Here is a 27,444-nt window from a genome sequence, read left to right as displayed (position 1 = left end):
CGCTCGAGACCGCCAGTGCGCCTCTACGGTCCAGTGTTTCCCGCTACACGCACTAGCCTTGAGGTGCGTGTCTCCAGGCTGGCACGTCCAGTACCAGCCCCACGCATCAGGCTTCTAGTGCGTCAGCCCAGCCTTGCCAGTCTGGAGCCGCCAGAGCCGCCAGCCAGTCTGGAGCCGCCAGAGCCGCCAGCCAGTCTGGAGCCGCCAGAGCCGCCAGCCATTCTGGAGCCGCCAGCCAGTCTGGAGCCGCCAGCCAGGCCGGAGCCAGGGTCAGCAGCCAGGCGAGCGCAGCCAGGGTCGCCCGCCAGCCGGGCGCAGCCAGGGTTGCCCGCCAGTCAGGCGCAGTCAGGGGCACCCACTAGTTCTCCGGAGCAGCCAGGGGCGCCACCTAAGTGGGCGACGCTGAGGGTGGAGCGGGGTCCACGTCCCGCACCTGAGCCGCCTCCAATATAGGTGGGTTGGGGAGGGGGGGTGTAGCACAGTGCCGTCGCCTCTAACTCCTCCGGCGGGCGGCGATACTCTCCCAGCCTTGTCCACGGTCCTGCCCCATCCAGGATTTCCTCCCAGGTCCATGATTCCATGGACCCAGCCGTTCCTCCCAGTATCGCTGTTCCGCCTTCGCTGCCTCTATCTTCTCCGGCGGGCGGCGATACTCGGTCCTGCCCCATCCAGGATTTCCTCCCAGGTCCATGATTCCATGGACCCAGCCGTTCCTCCCAGTATCGCCGTTCCGCCTTCGCTGCCTCTATCTTCTCCGGTGGGTGGCGATACTCGGTCCTGCCCCATCCAGGATTTCCTCCCAGGTCCATGATTCCATGGACCCAGCCGTTCCTCCCAGTATCGCCGTTCCGCCTTCGCTGACTCTATCTCCTCCGGCGGGCGGCAATACTCTCCCGGCCTTGTCCACGGTCCTGCCCCATCCAGGATTTCCTCCCAGGTCCATGATTCCAAGCCATAGTGCTCGGTCCTGCTCCTCCTCCCACGCTGCTTGGTCTTCTTTTGGTGGGTGGTTCTGTCACAGGCGTCGAAAGGATTAGACCAAGGCGCAGCGTGTATAGTGCTCATCTTCATTTATTTTAAGAGAACACTTGAACAAAAATAACCAAACGGCAAACAGTTCCCTAAGGTACACAGACCATACGGAAAACAACCACCCACAAAACCCAAAGGAAAACAGGCTGCCTAAGTATGGCGTCCAATCAGAGACAACGATAGACACCTGCCTCTGATTGGAAACCATACTCGGCCAAACCTGGAAAACGAAACATAGAAAATGAAAACAAGAACACATTCCCCTAGAAACAAAAACCCCAAAACACACAAAACAACCCCCCTGCCACGCCCTGACCATTCTACTATGGGAAATGACCCTTTTCACTGGTCAGGAAGTGACAGATAGTATAGGCCCTCGAACAAATAAATTAAACCAAGGACATCCACAATCCATCAGATTAACAGTTAACGTGAAACATCAGTAATATTTCAACCCGACCTCTCCTGTGTCTTGAAAAACGTTTTGAAAAATGTCTCGCCTCATATGAACGCGCATGTGCGCGCAATAATGAAGTGACGACATCCCAGGGACATCAACTTCCCTTCCTTGTCATCCGGTCTCTGTTCATCATAGACGCTTCAAACAACTTTATAAAGATCGTTGACATCTAGTGGAAGCCGTAGGAAGTGCAAAATGAATCCTTTGTCACTGTGTGATCTATTAGCAATGACTCGAAAATAGTACAGCCACAAAATTCTCATTTCCTGCTTGTATTTTTCTCAGGTTTTTGCCTGCCATATGAGTTTTGTTATATTTACAGACACCATTCAAACAGTTTTAGAAAATTCAGAGTGTTTTCTATCCAAATCTGTTAATAATATGCATATCCTAGCTTCTGAGTTGGTGTAGGAGGCCGTTAAAAATGGGCACATATTTGTTTCAAAATTCTCAATACTGCCCCCTAGCCCCAACAGGTTTTAATGGCACTATCGATTTAGGTTATACTCTTTCTGTTAGAAGGTTTGATTTTGCGATAACATTTTTGGGGGGAACATCTCATTTGTGTGCCCATGAAAACTACTTTCACCCAGTAACATAAAGAGGCATGAAATATACACTGCATTTCACTCATTTCAAACATTCCAACAGCTAGATCAAGCATTCTTACAGTGTTCAAGTTTAATGTCTAATTTAATTTATTAATCTATAATATAACAACAACTTACACTGCCACAAAAGTAATGTTTTATGTCACACGATTTTGGACAAATTCGTCATGACACCAACCATGAGAAAATATTAAACATACTGTAGGTTTTAAATCAACTCATGAATTTTGTTGAATATAGCTACACTGCATGACCAAAAGCATGTGGACACCTGCTTGTCGAACATCTCATTCCAAAATCATGGGCATTAATATGGAGGTGGTCCCCCCTTTGCTGCTATAGCTGTCACACCCTGATCGGTTTCACATGTCTTTGTGCTTGTCTCCACCCCCCCTCCAGGTGTCTGTTGCCCATCTTCCCCATTATCCCCTGAGTATTTATACCTGTATTCTCTTTTTGTCTGTTACCAGTGCGTCTTGTCAGGTCTTACCAGCGTGCGTTCCTGTTTCTCAAGTGTTTGTTTCCTAGTTTTCCCAGTTCTGACCATTCTGCCTGCCCTGACCCCGAGCCTGACTGACGTCCGGTACCTGCCTGACTCTGACCTGATTACGAACCTCTGCCTGTCCTCGACCTTCCCTTTGCCCCGTGTAATAATAAATTATTTCGAACTGTACTATCCGCTTCCTGTGTCTGCATCTTGGTCATATCCTGAGTCGTGATAATAGCAGCCTCCCCTCTTCTGGAAAGGCTTTCCACTAGATGTTGGAACATTACTGCATGGACTTGCTCCCATTTAGCCACAAGAGCATTAGTGAGGTTGGGCACTGATGTTGGGCATTTAGGCCTGGCTCACAGTCGGCGTTCCAATTCATCCCGAAGGTGTTCGATGGGTTAGAAGTCAGGGCTCTGTGCAGGCCAGTGAAGTTCTTCCACGCCGAATTCGACAAACCATTGCTGTATGGACCTCGCTTCGTGCACAGGGGCATTGTCATGCTGAAACAGGAAAGGGCCTTCCCCAAACTGTTGCCACAAAGTTGGAAGCACAGAATCATCTAGAATGTCATTGTATACTGTAGCGTAAAAATGTCCTTTCCCTCGAGGGGCCTAGACCATAAAGAGCCCCAGACCATTATTCCTCCTTCACCAAACTTTACAGTTGGCACTATGTATTCGGGCAAGTAGGATTCTCCAGGCATCCGCCAAACCCAGATTTGTCCTTCGGACTGCCAGATGGTGAAGTGTGATTCATCACTCCAGAGAACGCATTTCCACTGCTCCAAGCCCTGAGCATAATATTCGGAGTGAAGAAGTTTCACAAATACTTCTAGGGAAGGAAGTTCCAACTGCTGACAGATCACAAGCCTTTGTTGGCCATCCTTGGACCAAAATCAGCCATACCAACCCTTGCTGCACTTCGAATGCAAAGTTGGGCTCTGATATTGCTAGCCTACGACTACGAGATCGAGTACAGACGATCCAGTGATCACGTAAATGCAGATGCACTATCAAGACTACATGCAATAGTGACTCCGACAGTGAAGATGATAGAGCAGTCTTCCAGATCTCTCTCATCGACGAACTGCCCATATCTGCTTCAGACATAGCAGAGGAAAGACCCAGTGCTTTCCAAAGTCTTGGAATTAACTTCTTCGGGCAAGGGGGCAGTATTCGGAAGTTTGGATGAATGAGGTGCCCAAAGTAAACTGCCTGTTACTCAGGCCCAGAAGCTAGGATATGCATATAATTGGTAGTATTGGATAGAAAACACTCTAAAGTTTCCAAAACTGTTAGAATAATGTCTGTGTGTCACGTCCTGACCAGTAAAGGGGTTATTTGTTATTTGAGTCTGGTCAGGACGTGGCAGGGGGTATTTGTTTTATATGGTTCGGGGTGGTTGTGTATGTAGAGTTGTGTTAGATTTATGTTTTCCGGGGTTTTTGGTTATTGTTCTATGTTAGTTGATTTCTATGTTCTGTCTAGTCGTTTGTATTTCTATGTTTTGCTAATTGGTGTTGGGGCCTTCAGTTGGAGGCAGCTGTCTATCGTTGCCTCTGATTGAAGGTCCTATAATTAGGAGTATATTTGTTTTGGGGTTTGTGGGAGATTGTTTATTGTATTGCTGTGTGTGAGCCTACAAGGCTGTTTGTCGGCCGTTCATCGTTTTCTTGTTTTTGTTTCGTGTTAAATAAAATGAGCATTCAAGTACCCGCTGCACCTTGGTCCATCTATTATGACGGTCGTGACACTGTGAGTATAACAGAACTGATATGGCAGGCGAAAGAAAACCCAAGGACAATCCATCCAGAAATATTTTGGCTGGGAATGGGAATATAAAATAAATACCTCCCAGATTGCAGTTCCTAGGGCTTCCACTAGATATCAACATTCTTTAGAAAGAGTTTCAGGCTTGTTTTTTGAGAAATTAGCTAGAATTTGTAGTTTTTCTAAGTGGCTCCCATTTTGGCTGTAGTGTTTGTTGCGCGTTCCGGTGAGGGCGCGCACTTTGTTACTTATCTCCGGTAATGGTCTCTGGTATTCTCCGTCTTAAATTTTAGTGTATATTTACATATTAGGGTACCTGACGATTGATTAGGAATGTTGTTTGATATGTTTGGAAGAAGTTTATTGGTAACTTACGGGAATCATTTGTATGCATTTTGAACGAGGGAAACCGGTGGATTACTGAGTCAAGCGCGCCAATGAAACTGACTTTTTTGGGATATAAAGAAGGACTTTATCGAACAAAAGGACCATTTGTTATGTAGCTGGGACCCTTGTGATTGCAACCAGATGAAGATCTTCAAAAGTAAGTGATTTATTTTATCGCTATTTATGACTTTCGTGACGCCTCTGCTTTGTTGGAAATGTATGTAATGCTTTTGTGTGCGGGGCGCTGTCCTCAGTAATCGCATGGTGTGCTTTCGCCGTAAAGCCTTTTTAAAATCTGACGAAGCGGCTGGATTAACAAGAAGTTAAGCTTTTAACTGATGTATAACACTTGTATTTTCATGAATGTTTAAAGCTTGGTCGCAAATGGGTTGTCTACGTATGAGTTGTCTAAGTTTATAATAACCCCAAGATCCAAATCCAAGATGGTAGCATGTCAAATCGTTTGTCTGTGACTAGTACATTTTAACCTACTAATAACCTATTTATTTATGGCTGAGTAACTTCCTTGTTGTGTAGTGCAAACTATTTTGTTTTTGCTGGTGTAAAGATCATGGGTCTTCCTCAACTCGGCACTTCATTACTTGAAGTTTACCAAAGTAACCCTATCTCTGGCTGGCCTGAATTCCTTCTTCGTCCACGGACTGTCTCGTCCAAGCCGCTCCTTTTTGCTCTTCGCCTGGCTGTCAGTGGCAGCTCAACAATCCCCAACCCGCTCTCTCAATCGACCTCAATACCCAATCTACTTACACATGCAAATACTCACATTCAGACTTACATATACGCTGTCCCTCTCTCCCCTTACCTTCGTTGGGCTCTATTATTTACATTTGTCAGAGAAAATGACAATTTTCGTTGTATTACTTTGTGCACTGACTTTACTGAGCTCTGGAGAAAACGAACATTGTCGCTGGGTGAGTACATCTGACAATGTGCTCTCCCGTCCATTGGACATTTTGTCTGCAGGAACTCGCTCTTTTTCACTCGTTCCACTCGTCCAAGTGCCGATGTATTTGTGGCATGATGTGAACAGTACGAATTTGTGTCACTACCAAAGTCTATTGGTTTTAAATGACTGTTTTGTATTGTCTGGAAACTCACTTGTAGACTTCGCTTGCAGTAGGTCTCTTAAAAAAGAGAAGCTGTGCAAAGTTATTAAACAGAGGCGCCTAGTTATTCTTCTTTTGTTGATATCAGGTAACGTGCAACCTAACCCTGGCCCTGATATGCAATGTCTCCAAACCCCCTTAAATCTAGATCTGGTCTTGGTATTTTTCATTTGAATGTACGCAGCCTGTTGTCAAAAATGGATGGGGTTAGGATTTGGGCTAAATCAACTGATGCTGATGTAATTGTGTTTTCTGAAACCTGGCTCAGCAAGTCTGTTTTTGATAAGGATAAGTGGTTACAATGTTTATCGCACTGATCGGGTTAAGAAAGGTGGGGGTGTGGCTATATATGTAAAAACGAAATTCCCTGTAAGTGTGGCAAAGCCTGAAACTATTTGTAAACAGTTGGAATTTCTTGCTTTAAATATTGATGTTTCAAAGGGTCTTTCTATAACTGTGATTGGCTGTTATAGACCCCCCTCTGCTCTCGGTGATGCATTTTCTTCTTTGACGCACCTTATGTCTAAACTTCTTTACAGTGAAATGATCTTGATTGGTGATCTCAACTGGTGTTGGTTAATGCCGGTGTCTGATGATTTAAAAATGTTTTGTAATTCTATGAATCTTACACAGTTGATTAACTCACCCACTCGCCCAAATCTAAAATGCCCAGATATATCTACCCTGATTGATTTGATAATGACAAATCTTCCACATAAATATTCTGCGGTTGGTGTTTTTTGTAATGATTTAAGTGACCATTGTGCTGTTGTTGCTATTAGAAATACTAAGATTCCTAAGACTAACCCGTGTTTTATTCGTAAGAGAAATCTGAAGAGCAGGCTTTCTTTCATGATTTGTTTTATTTTGACTGGAGCAAGATTGAGCTTATCCCTGATGTGGAAACTGCCTGGAAATTCTTTCATGATGGTTTTCTCCAAATAGTAAACAGACATGATCCATTCCGCAGGTTCAGGGTTAAAGGGAGGGATAATCCATGGTTTTCTTCTAAGGTGTCTTGCATTGTTCACGACCGTAATCTAGCCTGGGCTAAAGCAAGGAAATCGTGTTCTGAGGCTGATTGGCTTGTTTTTAGGCAGTTACGAAACAAGTGTTCTTTTCTTCTTAGGAAGGCCAAGTCTGAATATTTTATGTCTGTTACCACTGATAACCTGAATGACCCTAGAAAGTTTTGGAAGGCTATTAAGTCTATGTCTGGTAACAGTAATGTTAATGAATTACCGTCATGTGTATTGAAGGACTCTGTTGCTGTATATGACAAAACTGAAATGCTGAATTGTTTCAATGAGTACTTTTTATCATCTGGTAGGCTGTTTGATTCAGTGTCCTCTGTCTCATTACAACCTTGTGTGGATGAACCAGTGAGAGCTGGTCAAACTTTTAGCTTTTTGCCATTCTCAGTGCAGGTGGTACATAAAGCCCTGAAATCCTTAGATCAGAGAAAGCCTGCAGGTCCTGATCTTTTGGATCCCTGCTTTTTAAATCTGGCAGCGGATTTCATAGCTGAACCACTTACATATCTGTTCAATTTAACCCTGGAATGTAATGAAATTCCAAAGATCTGGAAATCAGTATTTGTCCTGCCACTTTTAAAAGGGGGAGATCCAACTCTTTTAAATAATTATAGGCCAATCTCAAAGCTGTCACCCCTCGTGAAAATACTTGAAACCCTTGTGAGTGAACAGCTAAACGTTTTTATTTACTAACTCTATTTTATCAATGTACCAATCGGGTTTCAGGAAGAAGCATAGCACAATTACAGCAGCCATGAAGGTTTTAAATGATATCACTGAAGCTCTTGACAAAAAACAGCATTGTGTCTCACTTTTTATTGATCTCTCTAAGGCTTTTGATACAGTTGATCATGCTATACTAAGGCGGAGATTGTCGAGTGTAGGTCTTTCAGAGCATGCAGTTGCATGGTTTGTTAACTATCTGTCTGATAGAACTCAGTGCACTCAATTTGATGGGCTTAGGTCTGTTAAATTGTCTGTCTGTAGTGGTGTGCCCCAAGACTCTGTACTTGGTCCTATCTTATTCACTATTTATATAAATAATTTAGACAAATTTCCAAAATGCGCAACTTAATTTTTATGCTGATGATACTGTTATTTACTGTTGTGCCTCATCTCTTACAAAAGCTTTCCAGAACTTGCAAACTGCTTTTTATACTGTTCAACATACCTTGTGTCAATTGAAGCTTATCCTCAATACTGACAAAACTAAACTAATGGTGTTTTCTAAAGCAAGAAATAGACCTCTGAACCTTTCACCTATTACTACCTGTCAGAGCAAAGAGATTGAGGTTGTAACCTCATACAAATATCTTGGAATTTTGATTGATGATGGCCTCTCTTTTAAAATGCATATTCAACAAAATTGAAGCTGAAATTAGGATTTTATTATTTTGAAGCCAGAAGGAGGCTAGTATCAGCTACATTTATGCCTTTACTAGACTATGGGGATATTTTATATATGAATGCTTCCGCTCAGTGTTTGAGATCAATTGACACCCTTTACCATGGCACTTTGAGATTTATTTTAAACTGCAAAACCCTTACGCACCACTGCACTTTGTATACCAGGGTTGGCTGGCCTTCTCTAGTCACTCGTAGGCTCAGTCACTGGTATACTTTTATTTACAAAGCCATTTTGGGTTTACTACCTTTTTATTCGGGCATTTTTATTGTTCTGAAATGTGGTGGGTACTCTCTTCGTTCGCTGGACTTTATCCTGCTAACTGTTCCAAATGTCTGAACTGAATTTGGTAAAAGGTCTTTTATGTACTCTGCGCCATCGTCTTGGAACGCCTTACAAAATACTTTTAAACTGGAAGAACTTGTCCCGATTGGCATTTTTAAATCACTGATGAATGATCTTGAGTCTGATTCCCTGACCTGTCAATGTTTTTAATTTGCTGTTTTTGATTTTGTTATACTCTTGTGAATTCTATGGTTTTTACTAGATTACTTGTAGTTTTTCATGTTGTTTGTCTGTAATTTTTGTAATGACTTGGCGCTGCCTATCTTGGCCAGGATGCTCTTGAAAAAGAGATTTTAAATCTAAATGAGCCCTTCCTGGTTAAATAAAGGTTAAATAAATAAAACAATTTAAAAAATGGGTCTTCCAAATGGACAATGACCCCAAACATACTTCCAAAGTTGTGGCAAAATGGCTTAAGGACAACAAAGTCAAGGTATTGGAGTGACCAACACAACGCCCTGACCTCAATCCTATAGAAAATTTGTGGGCAGAACTGAAAAAGTGTGTGCGAGCAAGGAGGCCTACAAATCTGACTGAGTTACACCAGCTCTGTCAGGAGGAATGGGCCAAAATTCACCCAATTTATTGTGGGAAGCTTGTGGAAGGCTACCCAAAACGTTTGACCCAAGTTAAACAATTTAAAGGCAATGCTACCAAATACTAATTGAGTGTATGTAAACTTCTGACCTACTGGGAATGTGATTAAAGAAATAAAAGCTGAAATAAATCATTCTAGCTACTATTATTCTGACATTTCACATTCTTAAAATGAAGTGGTGATCCTAACTGACCTAAGAAAGGGAATTTTTTACGAGGATAAAATGTCAGGAATTGTGAAAAACTGAGTTTAAATATATTTGGCTAAGGTGTATGTAAACTTCCGACTTCAACTGTACCTGGAGAGTTTTCATCTGTATTTTATGTAGCTGTCTACCACCACAGACCGATGCTGGTACTAAGACTGCACTCAATGAGCTGTATACCGCCATAAGCAAAAAGGAAAAAGCTCATCCAAAGACGGCGCTCCTAGTTTCCGGGGACTTTAATGCAGGAAATCTTAAATCCGTTTTACCTCATTTGTATCAGCATGTTAAATGTACAAACAGAGGGAAAAAAAAACTCTAGACCACCTTTATTCCACACACAGAGATGCGTACAAATCGCTCCCTCGCCCTCCATTTGGCAAATCTGACCATAATTCTATCCTCCTGACTCCTGCTTACAAGCAAAAATTAAAGCAGGAATCACCAGTGACTCAATCAATAAAAAAGTGGTCAGATGAAGCAGATGCTAAGCTACAGGACGTTTTGCTAGTAATACATTTTTCATTTGGAAGAGTCAGCTTTTTAAACCAACATGGCTCAGTTTAAATAGTTTTTTACATTGTAGTAAAACAAAATCTCATTTGATATGTTCCAGATTCATCAGATGGCATTGAGGAGTACACCACATCAGTCACTGGCTTCGTCAATAAGTGCATCGATGACGTCTTCCCCACAGTGACTGAAGCCATGGATTACAGGCAACATCCGCACTAAGCTAAAGGGTAGAGCTGCCACTTTCAAGGAGCAGGACTCTAACCCGGAAGCTTATATAAAATCCCGCTATGCCCTTCGACGAACCATCAAACAGGCAAAGCATCAATACAGGACTAAGATCAAATCATACTACACCGGCTCCGGCGCTCGTCGGATGTTGCATGCAAACTATTACAGACTACAAAGGGAAGCACAGCCGAGAGCTGTCCAGTGACACAAGCCTACCAGGCAAGCTAAATTACTTCTATGCACGCTTCAAGGCAAGTAACACTGAAACATGCATGAGAGGAGCACCAGCTGTTCCGGATGACTGTGTGTTCACACACTCCGCAGCTGATGTAAGGAAGACCTTTAAACAGGTCAACATTCACAAGGCCGCAGGGCCAGACAGATTACCAGGACGTGTACTCCGAGCATGCGCTGACCAACTGGCAAGTGTCTTCACTGACATTTTCAACCTCTCCCTGTCGGAGTCTGTAATACCAACATGTTTCAAGCAGACTACCATAGTCCCTGTGGCCAAGAACACTAAGCTAACCTGCCTAAATGACTATCGACCAGTAGCACTCACGTCTGTAGCCATGAAGTGCTTTGAAAGGCTGGTCATGTCTCACATCAACACTATTATCCCAGACACCCTGGGATAACTGCCCCAACAGATCCACAGATGATGCAATCTCTATTGCACTCCACACTGCCCTTTCACACCTGGACAAAAGGAACACCTATGTGAGCATGCTATTCATTGACTACAGCTCAGCGTTCAACACCATAGAGCCCTCAAAGCTCATCACTAAGCTAAGGACCCTGGGACTCACCACCTCCCTCTGCAACTAGATCCTGGACTTCCTGACGGGCCTCCACCAGGTGGTAAGGGTAGGTAGCAACACATTTTTCACGCTGATCCTTAACACGGGGGCCCATCAGGGGTGCGTGCTCAGTCCCCTCCTGTACTCCCTGTTCACTCATGACTTCACGGCCAGGTACGACTCCAGCACCATCATTCAATTTGCCAATGACACAACAGTGGTAGGCCTGATCACCAACAATGACAAGACAATATATAGGGAAGAGGTCAGATACCTGGCTGTGTGGTGCCAGAACAACAAACTCTCTCTCAACGTGATCAAGACTAAGGAGATGATTGTGAACTACAGGAAAAGGAGGACAGAGCACACCTCCATTCTCATCGACGGGGCTGTAGTGGAGCAGGTTGAGAGCTTCAAGTTCCTTGGTGTCCACATCACCAACAAACTAACATGGTCCAAGCACACCAAGACAGTCATGAGGAGGGCACAGCAAAACCTATTCCCACTCAAAGAGAAAGACCATAGTAACACTGCAAAAAGACCAGAAATCATGGTGAATAACAATCTAACACAGGATGCAGTCGAAATAGCAATAGCCTTCAATTCCTACTTTATTGACTCTGTCTGGGTACTGACACAGAACCACTCCACTGGTTTCTTGGGCTCAGTGCTAATAAATGACACCCTACCTGTCTTCATCATAAGGGAGGTTTCTGAGTCAAAGGTGAACAAGGTGATTAGCTCACTAAAGAACTCTAAAGCTAAAGATGTGTTTGGGCTGGACTCTACCTTCTGTTCTTAAAAACGACTCATTGGCCCCATTACTAAGGTCACCAACACATCTATTTGTCTGGGGGTGTTTCCAAGGGTATGGAAGTCGGCCATAATAACGGCCATCTTTAAATCGGGCGACCCTGCTGACGTGAGTAACTACAGGCCCATTAGTATACTACCTGTGGTGTCGAAGGTATTTGAAAAGTGTGTAGCAGAACAACTGATTGCCCACCTCAACAACAGCCCCTTCACGTTACACTCCATGCAGTTTGGCTTCAGAGCGAAACATTCCACAGAAACGGCCAACTGCTTTCTTCTGGAAAATGTGAAGTCCAAGATGGACAAAGGGGGCATTGTTGGGGCTGTGTTTCTGGACCTAAGAAAGGCTTTTGACCATGAGATTAACCATGAGATTCTCATCACAAAATTGTCCAAGTTCAACTTTTCCCCAGATGCCTTGAGATGGATGAAATCATACCTTGAAGGCAGAACTCAGTGTGTCAGAGTGAGCAATGAGCTGTCGCTCACTCTTAGCTATGATGTGGGCGTGCCCCAAGGGTCAATACTGGGGCCCCTCCTGTTCAGCTTGTACATTAATGATCTGCCTTCTGTCTGTACTGGGTCTGAAGTTCAAATATATGCAGATGATACAGTGATATACGTTGAGGGAAAAAAGTATTTGATCCCCTGCTGATTTTGTACATTTGCCCACTGACAAAGAAATGATCAGTCTATAATTTTAATGGTAGGTTTATTTGAACAGTGAGAGACAGAAGAACAACAAAAAAATCCAGAAAAATGCATGTCAAAAATGTTCTAAAATGATTTGCATTTTAATGAGGGAAATAAGTATTTGACCCCTCTGCAAAACAAGTACTTGGTGGCAATACCCTTGATGGCAATCACAGAGGTCAGACGTTTCTTTTAGTTGACTACCAGGTTTGTACACATCTCAGGAGGGTTTTTGTCCCACTCCTCTTTGCAGATCTTCTCCAAGTCATTAACGTTTCGAGGCTGACGTTTGGCAACTCGAAACTTCAGCTCCCTCCACAGATTTTCTATGGGATTATGGTCTGGAGACTGGCTAGGCCACTCTAGGACCTTAATGTGCCTCTTCTTGAGCCACTCCTTTGTTGCCTTGGCCATGTGTTTTGGGTCATTGTCATGCTGGAATACCCATCCACGACCCATTTTCAATGCCCTGGCTGAGGGAAGGAGGTTCTCACCCAAGATTTGACGGTACATGGCCCCGTCCATCGTCCCTTTGATGCGGTGAAGTTGTCCTGTCCCCTTAGCAGAAAAACACCCCCAAAGCATAATGTTTCCACCTCCATGTTTGACGTTGGGGATGGTGTTCTTGAGGTCATAGGCAGCATTCCTCCTCCTCCAAGCAAGATGAGTTGATGCCAAAGAGCTCCATTTTGGTCTCATCTGACCACAACACTTTCACCCAGTTGTCGTCTGAATCATTCAGATGTTCATTGGCAAACTTCAGACGGACATGTATATGTGCATTCTTGAGCAGGAGGACCTTGCGGGCGCTGCAGGATTTCAGTCCTTCACGGCGTAGTGTGTTACCAATTGTTTTCTTGGTGACATGGTCCCAGCTGCCTTGATCATTGACAAGATCCTCCCGTGTAGTTCTGGGCTGATTCCTCACCGTTCTCATGATCATTGCAACTCCACGAGGTGAGATCTTGCATGGAGCCCCAGGCCGAGGGAGATTGACAGTTCTTTTGTGTTTCTTCCATTTGCGAATAATCGCACCAACTGTTGTCACCTTCTCACCAAGCTGCTTGGCGATGGTCTTGTAGCCCATTCCAGCCTTGTGTATGTCTACAATCTTGTCCCTGATATCCTTGGAGAGCTCTTTGGTCTTGGCCATGGTGGAGAGTTTGGAATCTGATTGATTGATTGCTTCTGTGGACAGGTGTCTTTAATACAGGTAACAAGCTGAGATTAGGAGCACTCCCTTTAAGAGTGTGCTCCTAATCTCAGCTCGTTACCTGTATAAAAGACACCTGGGAGCCAGAAATCTTTCTGATTGAGAGGGGGTCAAATACTTATTTCCCTCATTAAAATGCAAATCATTTTACAACATTTTTGACATGCGTTTTTCTGGATTTTTTTGTTATTCTTTCTCTCACTGTTCAAATAAACCTACCATTCATAGACTGATCATTTCTTTGTCAGTGGGCAAATGTACAAAATCAGCAGGGGATCAAATACTTTTTTCCCTCACTGTATGTGCATGCAAAGACCAACAACAATCTGCACAAGAACTCACTACTGTAATGATCCAGGTTACAAAGTGGCTCAGTGACTTTGCATCTCAATGTGAAAAAAACTGTTTGCATGTTCTTCACAAAGAGGGCAACAGATGCTACTGAGCCAGATGTCTATGTGTCAGGGGAGAAGCTCCAGGTGGTATCTGATTTTAAGTACCTTGGCATCATACTTGATTCCAACCTCTCTTTTAAAAAGCATGTGAAAAGTTAATTCAAATAACCAAATTCAACCTAGCTAATTTACGATTTATACGAAATTGTTTGACTACCAAGGTAGCAAAACTGTACTTCAAATCTATGATACTTCCCCACTTAACATACTGATTGACTAGTTGGGCCCAAGATAACTGAACAACATTAAAACCTATTCAGTCTGTCTACAAACAGGCTCTCAAAGTTCTTGATAGGAAGCCCAATAGCCATCATCACTGTTACATCCTCAAAAAGCATGAGCTTCTGAGTTGGGAAAATCTTGTGCAATACACCGACGCATGTCTTGTATTCAAGATCCTAAATGGCCTGGCTCCCCCTCCACACAGTATTTTTGTTAAACAGAAAACCCAAACATATGGCAGCAGATCCACAACGTCTGCCATGAGAGGTGACTGTATAGTTAGTTCCCTTAAGGAAAAGCACATTTAGTAAATCCGCTTTCTCTGTGAGAGCTTCCCATGTCTAGAATACACTGCCATCAGACACACATAATTGCACCACCTATCACACTTTCACAAAATGCATGAAGACATGGCTAAAGGTCAATCAGATTTGTGAACATAATCCCTAGCTCTGTATTGCCGCTTTCCATGTCGTCTGTTGTCTGTAGCTTGTGAGGTGTGGAAACACTTTGTTGCTTTTATGGATTTTGTCTTGTTGCTTTTTGTTCTATGTTGCTCTGTCTGTATGCTACGTTTTGCTTGTACTATGTTGCTCTGTGTGTGCTCACTGCTCAATGATTGTCTATATTGTAATTGCTTTTAATAATAACCTGCCCAGGGACTGCAGTTGAAAATTAGCCGGCTGGCTAAAACCTGCACTTTTACTGAAACGTTGATTAATGTGCACTGTCCCTGTAAAAATAAAATAAACTCCAACTCAAACTCAGGAGACTGAAAAGATTTGGCATGGGTCCTCAGATCCTCAACAGGTTCTACAGCTGCACCATCGAGAGCATCCTGACTGGTTGCATCACTGCCTGGTATGGCAACTGCTCAGCCTCTGACCGGTAAAGACACTACAGGGGGTGGTGCGTACGGCCCAGTACATCACTGTTTCCAAGCTTCCTGCCATCCAGGACCTCTATACCAGGCGGTGTCAGAGGAAGGCCCTAAAAATTGTCAAAGACTCCTGCCACCCTCGTCCCAGACTGTTCTCTCTGCTACCTAAGAGCCAGCGGTACCGTTGCCTCTCTCTCTCTCTCTCTCTCTCTCTCTCTCTCTCTCTCTCTCTCTCTCTCTCTCTCTCTCTGCTCCTCCAGGTATGATCCTGTTTTGTTTGTTCCTTTGTAGGTTTACTTAGTTTCCACTCAGTCATGTTCACACACACAGATTCATGCATCCATGCACTTTACATACACCCTACATTATGACATTTCCACACCTCATTCCTTTTTCTTTGTTTAAAGTTAATAGTTTTTGGTTTACAATAAAGCTCCTTTTGATTGGCCTATACCTGTTGTTCATGTCCCCTCATTTTTGCCACAGGCTATGAGCCGGCCTGTGACAGCTCCTACCCCCAATCCATAAGACTATTGAACATCTAATCAAATGGCTACCCAGACTACTTGCATTTCCCCCCCACCCTCTTTTACGCTGCTGCTACTCTCTGTTATTATCTATGCATAAGTCACTTTAATAACTCTACCCACACATTGACTCTGTAACGGTACCCCCTGTATATAGCCTCGCTACTGTTATTTTACTGCTGCTCTTTAATTATTTGTTACTTTATTTCTTATTTCTTTATGTATTTTTCTTAAAACTACATTGTTGGTTAAGGGCTTGTAAGTAAGCATTTTATTGTAAGGTCTACACCTGTTGTATTCGGCGCATTTGATTTGATATTAGGAAATATAATAATATTAGATCGAGCAATGTCGGAGTGGCATTGACTAAAATACAGTAGAATAGAATACAGTATGTACATATGAGCAGTAAAGCAGTATGTAAACATTATAAAAAAATTATTAAAGTGACTAGTGTTGCATTGTTAAAGTGGCCAGTGATTTCAAGTCTGTGTATAGTCTGTGTTGCGTCTTCTTCACCACACAGTCTGTGTGGGTGGACCATTTCAGTGATGTGAACTATGGCAGAAAAATGACAAGACTTTGTTATAATACTGTTTATGCGTCAAATAAGGTTTTTCAGTACTCTCTCATCTGTGTCTGTGGGACTGAGTTGGGCCTCTGGCAATTGATTTATGATGGCTTGGTGATACAACCTACAGCCTGCATTCCATTGAATGATTAGTGTCTATGAAATGCTGGACACTGGACTTGTTGCATTAGTATCTGTGTGTTAAGGAGTGCAAAACTTAGAAGAGAACCCTGTATAAACAAGCAGTAAATGACCTAGAGACAGAAACCTGGCGCAATGTAAATCTTTTGTTGCTTGATAGCACAATGTACCTTTGTATAATTCTACGCATCTGTTGTTTGTCATGAACATTCAGGATGATGTACTTTACTATAAAAAGCTGTAACCCAAATCTGCTCGTTGGGTTCTCAGCAATTCACCTCCATTATTACAATTCTTAATCAATAATAAATATTGATTGTTTGAAGAAATAACAAAGACTCTCTCACTTGGTTAGAATTTCCATCACAGTATGCCAAGGAACTTGAAGCTTTTCACCTCCACTGCAGTCCCGTTGATGTGGATAGGGGCATGCTCCCTCTGCTGTTTCCTGAAGTCCACAATCAGCTCCTTCGCTTTGTTGACGTTGAGTGAGTGGTTATTTTTCTGGCACCACTCTCCCAGGGCCTTCACCTCCTGTGGCTGTCTCGTCATTGTTGGTAATCAGGCCTACTACTGTTGTGTTGTCTGCAAACTTGATGATTGAGTTGGAAGCGTACGTGGCCACGCAGTCATGGGTGAACTTGGAGTACAGAAGGGGGCTGAGCACGCACCCTTGTGGGGCCCCTGTGTTGAGGATTAGCAAAGTGGAGGTGTTGTTTCCTACCTACCAGATAAGTGTCTGTTTGTTGGTAACATTCCTGTTTATGCATTCACTTTACATTATGGATAATAAAGTTGGTAAAGTGACTGAACAAAGCCTGTTTTTTTGCCAAGAAAGCACCAGTCACCTACATAAAATGGCCAACTTTCCAGCTAACTTTGCACTATTGCTAGCAAAGTCTGCTTTCTCCAGAAGTACCTACTGCAGCTTTAAGTGAGCAAAAGGGCTGGCATGAAGAACTTCCTGTCTCAGTTCACCTTTCCCTGCAGTTCAATAATTTGGACTCTCTTATATAGCAGCAAAACTCCCCCCACGCCCATAAAATGATATGGTCAGTAGTTATTGGTGTGGACGTCACTTTCAATAGACACTGCCGCAAGGACACACAAGGTTGATCGAAATTCCTGCTAAAATGGCCATCGCACAGTAACTAAATTGAACCAATTACCATAAATAACATGGTTGAGCTACAGAAGACGGTTCCTCAGTATGAACAGGGATTGGCAAAAACGACATTCTGGCCTTTACACCAATCTTATACTGTTGTATCCATGTTGGGTAATGGACAAGTTCAGACTGCAGGGAAAAGTGTAGAGTATTGAGATGCATAGCAAAGCAAGGGGGGGGGGGTGGGGGGGGGGGCTCCAACACTCCAAGACCATAACTGTAAGTATTCATGTCAGAACATATGTATGTTATAGTACTGCCACATCCTTAGTATTCAAAGAGTTGTGGCAATGCGCTATTGGTACACTGTTTCATTGATAGATATTTAAACATGATCTCAGCCACCAGGCCATGTGTCATGTGTCAGGCCACTCAAATTCATTGGCACACAGTAGCCATGCCATTTAAGATTTACATTTTAAATTTGTTTGTTTGTTATTAAATGTCTTTGTCTGTAGATGCTGTACACCATGTTTTGCAGAAATCAGTTTAGCAGTCGAGGAGGAGATGTTGAAGTCAGGCCACGCCCACACTCAAATTCATTGGCTTACTGTGGTCATGCTTTTTAAGATATCAACTTAATTGATGGGATTAGTAAAGACCTTGGTTTATAGATGCTGTACACCAAGTTTTGTGGAAATCAGTTCAGGGGTCCAGGAGGAGATCTTGAGTCACTTCTTAAAAAGGTGGATGATCCATCAAGGTCATCGGTCCTAGATGAAAATGTGTTTGTTGCGTGAAGAGGAACTTTTCTACCAAATTCTGAGACTAGCTTTACTAAAGATCATTGGCTATAGACACTTATTAGAATGGTCTCTAGAGAGAGAAGCAGTTGTTCAGAGAAGACACCTATTAGAATGGTCTCTAGAGAGAGGTAATTGTTCAGAGAAGACACCAATTAGAATGGTTATATCTGGAGTATTTCTCTTGTCTTATCTGGTGTCCTGTGTGAATTTAAGTATGCTCTCTCTAATTCTCTCTTTCTCTCTTTCTTTCTCTCTCTCGGAGGACCTGAGTCCTAGGACCATTCCTCAGGACTACCTGGCATGATGGCTCCTTGCTGTCCCCAGTCCACCTGGCCGTGCTGCTGCTCCAGTTTCAACTGTTCTGCCTGCGGCTATGGAACCCTGACCTGTTCACCGGACGTGCTACCTGTCCCAGACCTGCTGTTTTCAACTCTCTAGACACAGCAGGTGCGGAAGAGATACTCTCAATGATCAGCTATGAAAAGCCAACTGACATTTACTCTTGAGGTGCTGACTTGTTGCACCCTCAACAACTACTGTGATTATTAGTATTTGACCATGCTGGTCATTTATGAACATTTGAACATCTTGGCCATGTTCTATTATAATCTCCACCCGGCACAGCCAGAAGAGGACTGGCCACCCCTCATAGCCTGGTTCCTCTCTAGGTTTCTTTCTAGGTTTTGGCCTTTCTAGGGAGTTTTTCCTAGCCACCGTGCTTCTACACCTGCATTGCTTGCTGGGGTTTTAGGCTGGGTTTCTGTACAGCACTTTGAGATATCAGCTGATGTAAGAAGGGCTATATAAATACATTTCATTTGATTTGAATGGTCTCTAGAGAGAGGTAGTTGTTCAGAGAAGACACCAATTAGAATCGTCTCTAGACAGAGTAGTAGTTGTTCAAAGAAGACACCAATTAGAATGGTCTGTCGTGTCTTTGGGTATGCCGGATTAAGTGTTATGACATGCTATTCTATAAAATCCTTTCTCTGTAATTAATATTACCTGATTAAGCTAATCATGTAAATGTAATTAACTAGAAAGTTGGAGCACCACAAAATAATGTTTATAGAGCTGTTATCTTCCGAATAAACTCTTAAAGACCTAGTAATATTTTACATCAATAGCAGTCAATATTAATCGTCACCTTATTTCAGTCTCATCTGAAAGTTGTAAATTCTTGGTTATCTTCACGAACCCTGACTAACAAGTTGAATCAGCAATACAAAATTGGGTTTAATGATTTATTTACTAAATACCTAACTAATCACACAGAATTACATATACACAGAATGCAAATGATGTCATACAGAAAACGTCCTTGGTGGACGGAACCTGTATGATGGCTTGTTACACAAAGAGAGGGGGTTGGGCTTGAATGAAAGAGCGAGGACCATGCCTCAGGACTACCTGGCTTGATGACTCCTTGCTGTCCCCAGTTCACCTGGCCGTGCTGCTGCTCCAGTTCCAACTGTTCTGCCTGCAGCGGGCCACTGATTGAGCAGGGCTCTAACCTTATGAAAACCCAATTCTCTCATTTGGAAGCTAAAATTACACTTAATCTTTTCACAAATAGTTTCATATTCAAACATTTAAATTGCACAACAATTCCGTGTGAATCTGGTCTCTAGAGAGAGGTAGTTGTTCAGAGAAGACACCAATTAGAATGGTCTCTATAGGGAGGTAGTTGTTCAGAGAAGACACCTATTAGAATGGTCTCTATAGGGAGATAGTTGTTCAGAGAAGACACCAATTAGAATTAGTAGAACAGAGTTTCTTCAGCTTATTCAGCTTGAGACCCAGATGAGAAATGTACTCTCCTCGAACGACCGACATAGTGACCGAAATAGTGTGTGACTATAAATATTTACTCATATCTCGCGACCCGCCTCTCACATTCTCAGGGCCCACTTTGGGTCCCAAACCATACCTTAAGAAACCCTGTTGCTAGACAATTGAAGGTGTCCGTATCGAGTCCAATATCAAGAAATTACAGCTGTTTTGTGACATCTCATTTTGCGAGACAGAGATATGGGTTAAATGAATGAGACTGGTTTGATTCAAATAGATGTGGGTGTTCTGCAACAGACCTCACATCTATGGGTTCTGTGGCTTAGTTGGTTAAAGCACCTGTCTGGCAAACAGGAGTTCCTGAGTTCAAATCACAGCAGAACCTTTTCAAGCATTTCATTGTACCGATTGGTGGTGTCGTGTCTTTGTCATCATTAAAACTGAAGACATGTTTATCAAATAACTCTCTATAATTATTATTACGCGATTAAACTGATAAATCGTGTAACTGTAATTAACTAGGAGGTCGGGGCACCAAGGAAAATATTCAGATTACAAAGTTATAATTTTCCTAATATAACTTTCAGATATTATAATATCTGATCTATTAGTCTTCTGATTAATGACGTATTAGTTACCTCGTCAGTCTCATTCCAAACGTCGTAAATTGTTGGTTATCTGCACGAACCCGGTCTTCACTAGGAGTCATCCATAGATCAATTGTCTTAACATCATTTATTTACTAACTAAGTAATTCACAGAAATGCATAACAAACAGTAGATATTGTTACAAGAAATGTTAGAGGAATGTGCCCTAGTGGGCTAAACCGGCATGGCAGCTTGTTAAACAAAAGGGGAGTGGGGGAGGCTGAGAAGACACTACAGAGTTGATAATTATAACAATTGAAATGCTAACCCTTTGCACATGAACGCTCACTCATTCGGGAATAATTGCAATCAATATATATATTTACGCTCAGTGTGTCGTCGGGATCTTTGTTGAAAAGTTTGTTTCTGTTGGAGAGTTTGTCAGCACTCTCTCTCTCTCTCTCTCTCTCTCTCTCTCTCTCTCTCTCTCTGTCGTGGTTAGAATGGATCATTCAGAGTGACATTCATTCATGTTGTTATAGAATGGCAGTTTCAACGGTCTTTGCATTCAATGATACCAAATTCCTAGCTGCAGACTAGTAATTAATATCAAAGACTTGTTCTTTTTCTGTCGGTATCGATAGTCTAAGAGTTTAACCTGTTAGGGCTAGGGGGCAGTATTGACACGGCTGGATAAAAAACATACCCGATTTAATCTGGTTACCACTCCTACCCAGTAACTAGAATATGCATATACTTATTACATATGGATAGAAAACACCCTAAATTTTCTAAAACTGTTTGAATGGTGTCTGTGAGTATAACAGAACTCAAATGGCAGGTCAAAACCTGAGAGATTCCTTTACAGGAAGTGGCTTGTCTGACCATTTCTTGAACTTCTTTTCCATCTCTATCATTTACTAAGGATCTCTGCTCTAACGTGACACTTCCCACGTCGTCCATAGGCGCTCAGAGCCCGGGAAAAAACAGAATGTCGTCATTCCAGCCCCAGGCTGAAACACATTATCGCCTATCTCAAGTGGCCGATCAAGGGACACTGGGCTTATGCGCATGACCCGACCGCCCCCGCCTTTGGGATTTTTTCCTCTGTTTGCCGAAAAGGAGATTCCCTGTCGGAATATTATCGCTTTTCTACGAGAAAAATGGCGTAAAAATTGATTTTAAACAGCGGTTGACATGCTTCGAAGTACGGTAATGGAATATTTAGAATTTTATTGTCACGAATTGCGCCATGCGCGCGACACTTCTTTACTATTTCGGATGGTGTCTGGAACGCACGAACAAAACGCCGCTATTTGGATATAACGATGGATTATTTTGGACCAAACCAACATTTGTTATTGAAGTAGCAGTCCTGGGTGTGCATTCTGACGAAGACAACAAAAGGTAATCAAACTTTTATAATAGTAAATATGATTATGGTGAGTGCTAAACTTGCCGGGTGTCTAAATAGCGAGCCCGTGATGCCTGGGCTATGTACTTAGAATATTGCAAAATGTGCTTTCACCAAAAAGCTATTTTAAAATCGGACATATCGAGTGCATAGAGGAGGTCTGTATCTATAATTCTTAAAATAATTGTTATGCTTTTTGTGAACGTTTATCGTGAGTAATTTAGTAAAATGTTAGCGAATTCCCCGGAAGTTTGCGGGGGGTATGCTAGTTCTGAACGTCACATGCTAATGTAAAAAGCTGGTTTTTGATATAAATATGAACTTGATTGAACAAAACATGCATGTATTGTATAACATAATGTCCTAGGGTTGTCATCTGATGAAGATCATCAAAGGTGAGTGCTGCATTTAGCTGTCTTCTGGGTTTTGGTGACATTATATGCTGGCTTGAAAAATGGGTGTCTGATTATTTCTGGCTTGGTACTCTGCTGACATAATCTAATGTTTTGCTTTCGTTGTAAAGCCTTTTTGAAATCGGACAGTGTGGTTAGATTAACCTCTATGGGCTAGGTGGGACGCTAGCGTGCCACCCGTGGTGCACTCCATCAACAGCAGGTGCATTTCAAGAGCGGCAAATTTGAATCCAAATAAATGTCAAAATTCTAATTTTTCAAACATACAACTATTTTACACCCTTTGAAAGATAAACATCTCCTTAATCTAACCACGTTTTACGATTTCAAAAAGGTTTTACGGCGAAAGCATAAATTTAGAGTATGTTAGGACAGTACATTTACAAGAGTTGTGTGTAATGTTTTGTCAATTCAAAGACAGGGTCACCAAAACCATAAAACCAGCTAAAATGATGCACTAACCTTTTACAATCTCCATCAGATGACACTCCTAGGACATTATGTTAGACAATGCATGCATTTTTAGTTCAATCAAGTTCATATTTATATCCAAAAACAGCGTTTTACTATGGCATTGATGTTGAGGAAATCGTTTCCCTCCAATAACCGGCAGTCAAGTCAGCGTCACAAATTAAATAATTAAAATTAGAAAACATTGGTAAAATATTATATTGTCATTTAAAGAATTATAGATTTACATCTCTTGAACGCAATCAACTTGCCAGATTTAAAAATAACCTTACTGGGAAATCACACTTTGCAATAATCTGAGCACTGCGCCCAGAAAAATACGCATTGCGATACAGACTAGACGTCATGTTGGGGAGATCTAAAATCGAAAATACTATGTAAATAATCCATTACCTTTGATTCTCTTCATCAGATGTCACTTCCAGGTATCACAGGTCCATAACGAATGTAGTTTTGTTCAAAAAAGCTCATCATTTATGTCCAAAAATCTCCGTCTTGTTAGCACATGATCTAAGCCAGCCGGACTTCTCGTCATGAACGAGGGGAAAAAATATATTTACGTTCGTTCAAACATGTCAAACGTTGTATAGCATAAATCATTAGGGCCTTTTTTAACCAGAACATGAATAATATTCAAGGTGGACGAATGCATACTCTTTTATAACGTATTGGAACGAGGGTACCCAACATGAACTCGCGCGCCAGGTGTCTAATGGGCCATCATCGTTCCACGGCTCTTGTTCGGTCAGATCTCCCTCCAGAAGACTCAAAACACTTTGTAAAGGCTGGTGACATCTAGTGGAAGCAATAGGAAGTGCCAAAATATTCCTCAGCCCCTGTGTTTTTCAATGGGATAGGTTTAAAGGTAATACAACACATCAGGTATCCACTTCCTGTCAGAAAATGTCTCAGGGTTTTGCCTGCCAAATGAGTTCTGTTATACTCACAGACACCATTCAAACAGTTTTAGAAAATTTAGGGTGTTTTCTATCCATATGTAATAAGTATATGCATATTCTAGTTACTGGGTAGGAGTGGTAACCAGATTAAATCGGGTATGTTTTTTTATCCAGCCGTGTCAATACTGCCCCCTAGCCCTAACAGGTTAACGAGAGTCTTGTCTTTAAATAGCTGTAAAATAGTCATATGTTTGAGAAATTGAAGTAATAGGATTTTTAAGGTTTTGAAAATCGCACCACAGGCTGCCAGTGGCTGTTACGTAGGTGGGACGCAAGCGTCCCACCTAGCCGATAGAGGTTAATCATGTTGTATGGTTAAAGTTCAGAAAACGGAATGCATGGTCAAACCTTGGCCCTCTCGTTATTGAGGTAAGATGGTCTGGTGATAGAAACACTGGGTGGGGGTTATATTCGGATAACAGAAAAAGGCTGTCTCATGACGCCAGGTCCCGTCTGTTCATGGGGACGTGCCAATGACTTGTTGAAACTTTAAACAGAAATACAATTCTCTCACATTAACATCTTACAAGCATGCCAACATATTCCCAATTGCTTTATCCTTATTCATTCATTTTTATACAACCATTAGATGTAAGTCTCACAACTGAGGCTATTATATAAACAGCGCCATGGTAATGTGGCCGTATTGTCTCTCATGAGTTTCACAAAATTGTACCAAACGGACCAGTTCGTAGGTGGAATCTTCACCGATCTTTTATACCTTCTCCAGAACATAAATGTAATTCGGTTCTCCAGTCCTGTGAGGTGGAAGAACTCCTTGGTTCTTTCTATGAAACCCACTCTGTCTCCATACTGTGGCCATGAGGCAGGACATTCTCATTAGGAATTTACGACCGCTCTCACAGAGCCTGGGTGTGGGAGACAGAGGTAGGGGAATGGTGCATAGAAAACCCAAAGAGGGCAACGTTATGACACTGGAGAAGGTCAGGGGGGCGGGACCTCAGGTTTTCTCTTCCAATGGGTTTTTAGAAGTAGGCGAGGTGAGAGGACGTGAGGAGTATACCATTTATTTATTAATTTTTTTTATTATTTATTGAATATTCGAAACATACAATATACTTGCAGTGAAGCCGCTCAATAACTACATCATACCAGTCATCCAACAGATTCCCATTCAGAGCGACACACAGAAGCATCCAGGGTCAATGCCCTGCTCAAAGGCACGTTGACCGATCTACCACCAGGCCAAAAATCGTGAACCCGAACCCTCCAAGATCCCCCCCATAGTTCCCCAATAGCTGTCCCTCAACCATTCAAGACCCCTCCCACAGTCAGGATGAAAAAAAAAAAAATACAATTAATTCCATTCCTGGCCGGTTTCCCTTCTTTCCACTGGGATTCTCTGCCTCTATCCCTATTACAGGGGCTGAGTCACTGGCTTACTGGTGTTCTTCCATGCCGTCCCTGGGAGGGGTGCATCACTTGAGTGGGTTGAGTCACTGACGTGGTCTTCCTGTCTGGGTTGGCGCCCCCCCTTGGGTTGTGCCGTGGCGGAGATCTTTGTGGGCTATACTCTTCCTTGTCCCGGGATGGTATGTTGGTGGTTGGAGATATCCCTCCAGTGGTGTGGGGGCTGTGCTTTGGCAAAGTGGGTGGGGTTATATCCTACCTGTTTGGCCCTGTCCGGGGGTGTCATCGGATGGGGCCACAGTGTCTCCTGACCCCTCCTGTCTCAGCCTCCAGTATTTATGCTGCAGTAGTTTGTGTCGGGGGGCTAGGGTCTGTCTGTCACATCTGGAGTATTTATCTTGTCTTTTCCGGTGTCCTGTGTGAATTTAAATATGCTCTCTCTAATTCTCTCTTTCTCTCTTTCTTTCTTTCTCTCTCTCGGAGGACCTGAGCCCTAGGACCATGCCTCATGACTACCTGGCTTGATGACTCCTTGCTGTTCCCAGTTCACCTGGCCGTGCTGCTGCTCCAGTTCCAACTGTTCTGCCTGCAGCTATGGAACCCTGACCTGTTCACCGGACGTGCTACCTGTCCCAGACCTGCTGGAACCCTGACCTGTTCACCGGATGTGCTACCTGTCCCAGACCTGCTATTTTCAACTCTCTAGAGAAAGCAGGAGCGATAGAGATACTCTCAAAGATCGGCTATGAAATAGCCAACTGACACTTACTCTTGTGTTACTGACTTGTTGCACCCTCGACAACTACTATGATTATTAGTATTTGACCATGCTGGTCATTTATGAACATTTGAACATCTTGGCCATGTGCTGTTATAATCTCCACCCGTCACAGCCAGAAGAGGACTGGCCACCCCTCATAGCCTGGTTCCTCTCTAGGTTTCTTCCTAGGTTTTGGCCTTTCTAGGGAGTTTTTCCTAGCCACCGTGCTTCTACACCTGCATTGCTTGCTGTTTGGGGTTTTAGGCTGGGTTTCTGTACAGCACTTTGAGATATCAGCTGATGTAAGAAGGGCTATATAAATACATTTGATTTGATTTGATTCCCCATCCACAAGAAACCCCCAATGCACCAACAACCAAGAGACTGAATTAAAGAGAAAAAAGGAAAAGACAGAAGAAAATAGCAAACAACTATTCAAAAAAATTATTATAATAATTTAAACAAAGGACATCAAGGACAACTAAAATCATAACAGCAATGCCAACTGTATATGTTTGTGTGCATGTCTGGCACTATTACATGTGTGTTCTTGTATGTGTTTATTTGAATGAGAGTGTGTGTATATGCATGTGTACAAACACCTGCACGGCATCAGCCTCAGGCAAACCGACATTAGTTGTAAAAACACTGCCACTTAGTGTCATTGAAATGTACTTTTTATTATGATTTATTTTTACTTTTTAAATATGTTTTTGAACTTTTATCTTTGTCCATCATTCTATCTCACACCCAGCATCTCCACTCCCACTTGTCTCCAATTCCACATACCAACCCTCAGCTTCCCTCAGCCCATTCCATCTATCTCTGCTGGCCACCCACTTTGGGTTTGTATGCAACACATATCTTTCAACTATACTGTGATGTTTAAGCTCTATGGGCTAGGTGGGACGCTAGCGTCCCCCCCGTGGTGCACTCCATCAACAGCAGGTGCATTTCAAGAGCGGCAAATTTGAAACCAAATAAATGTCAAAATTCAAATTTTTAAAACATACAACTATCTTACACCCTTTGAAAGATAAACATCTCCTTAATCTAACCACGTTGTCCGATTTCAAAAAGGTTTTACGGCGAAAGCATAAAGTTAGATTATGTTAGGAGAGTACATTGACAATAGCTGTGTGTAATGTTTTGTCAATTCAAAGACAGGGTCACCAAAACCATAAAACCAGCTAAAATGATGCACTAACCTTTTACAATCTCCATCAGATGACACTCCT

General features: G+C 42.6%; 1 non-coding gene across 1 annotated transcript; it reads left to right on the top strand.

Annotated features, from left to right (window-relative positions):
* The first annotated feature begins 20,541 nt into the window (after window positions 1-20,541).
* On the top strand, window positions 20,542-20,615 carry trnaa-ggc (transfer RNA alanine (anticodon GGC)). The gene has a single exon. It is a non-coding gene; the product is annotated as a tRNA-Ala (tRNA).
* The last annotated feature ends 6,829 nt before the right edge of the window (window positions 20,616-27,444 follow it).

Source organism: Salmo salar, chromosome 13 (assembly GCF_965601325.2).
Source record: "Salmo salar chromosome 13, fSalSal1, whole genome shotgun sequence".
In the NCBI taxonomy this organism is placed as follows: Eukaryota; Metazoa; Chordata; class Actinopteri; order Salmoniformes; family Salmonidae; genus Salmo; species Salmo salar.
The sequence above is the reverse complement of the archived record's forward strand: the minus strand, read 5'-3'. Positions and strand labels throughout refer to the sequence as shown.